The sequence below is a fragment of the Nannospalax galili genome, unplaced genomic scaffold (genome assembly GCF_000622305.1).
Source record: "Nannospalax galili isolate Female #2095 unplaced genomic scaffold, S.galili_v1.0 scaffold2598, whole genome shotgun sequence".
NCBI lineage: Eukaryota > Metazoa > Chordata > Mammalia > Rodentia > Spalacidae > Nannospalax > Nannospalax galili.
The window spans coordinates 155,503-156,787 of NW_008340639.1; positions in this window are offsets into that span (position 1 = coordinate 155,503).

The following is a 1,285-nucleotide window of genomic DNA, read 5'->3' on the forward strand; positions in this document are numbered from 1 at the left end:
TCTGCTTTGGAAACAATCAAGCACAATTGATTCATTTTGGGTTGGTAATATAATTCAAACTGCTCATCAACTGACTCAGGCCCTTATTTCGTCTGTTTTTGTAGTAAGATATTTTTTTGTTTTCTGTTTCTTATCAGCTACAGGAAAACAGGATATTAGATATTGCAGCTAAAACTGTACAGCACCTAGTGTCAAGAAACACCACATATTTAAACAATACTATGTAATTACTTCTAAAATTTTTAATAGCACAAATAACTCATTAGGATCATTGTCCATTACTTTCTACAGTTTCGCCACCATAATTTGATCAAGGACCTAATATTTAGCTAAATGGTTCTTCACTCTAACCAGTAGAAATTACTGTATTGCTGGACTGGATTGCCATGTACTGAATGATGTGGTTACCTCCATCCTGCAGCAATAAAAGATACATGAATTTCCTATGGAATGCTTAAGAAAATTCCACAGCTATTCTCTGAAAAGGGAACAGTCTGTGTAAACTGTTACACTTTTCAGAGAAGACAATATTTAATTAAAATAATGCCAAGAACTGAACATTGCTTTGCGTATCAGCTGTCCAACTTCACTCTTTAATCCACTTTTCCCAAGGCCTGTTTTGATACATCGGCTATGACACATACTTTTACTCACAGAACCTGATAGGAAGAGATGGTTATTGTTTCTGAGCTACTCCCTGACTTCTGTACTTTCTCCTTACATCCCAAGATTCAGAAGATGCAAACCATACCCATCCTCCTCGTATCATGTGCTGAGAAGCCTTTGTTGCAGTCAGGAACCATGCTTCATCTGAGAAAGACAATGTGTCTCATGAGAGAGCATTGTGTCCCTCACAGCAGTGCCCCAGCACACACACACACACACACACACACACACACACACACACAGCTATACTAATAGCAGGATCATTCCGTTGAGATTTCCCATTTCCTGAAAAACAACAGGTTATAAATATTCTCCTTTGTGTTCTAAGTCCTTTAACTTTTCACTTTCCCCAGGAGACTTAAATTTCTCCTCACTGGAGAGTGTCAGGAAGCAGTCTGATCCTACCTCCTGAGAGTTGTCATGAACAACCCTATTTCTATAGGAAAACGCTAACATTTAAGAAGCAAAAGAAGTAAATGTAAAGGCAGACAAATCAACAATTAAATGTAAATTGCTTGAAACAATTGTAACTGCCGTTATAACTCTAAACAGAGCATATGAACTCAAGTGAAATACATTATTAGAATCAATTCCTTAACAAATCATTCATTGAAATGTT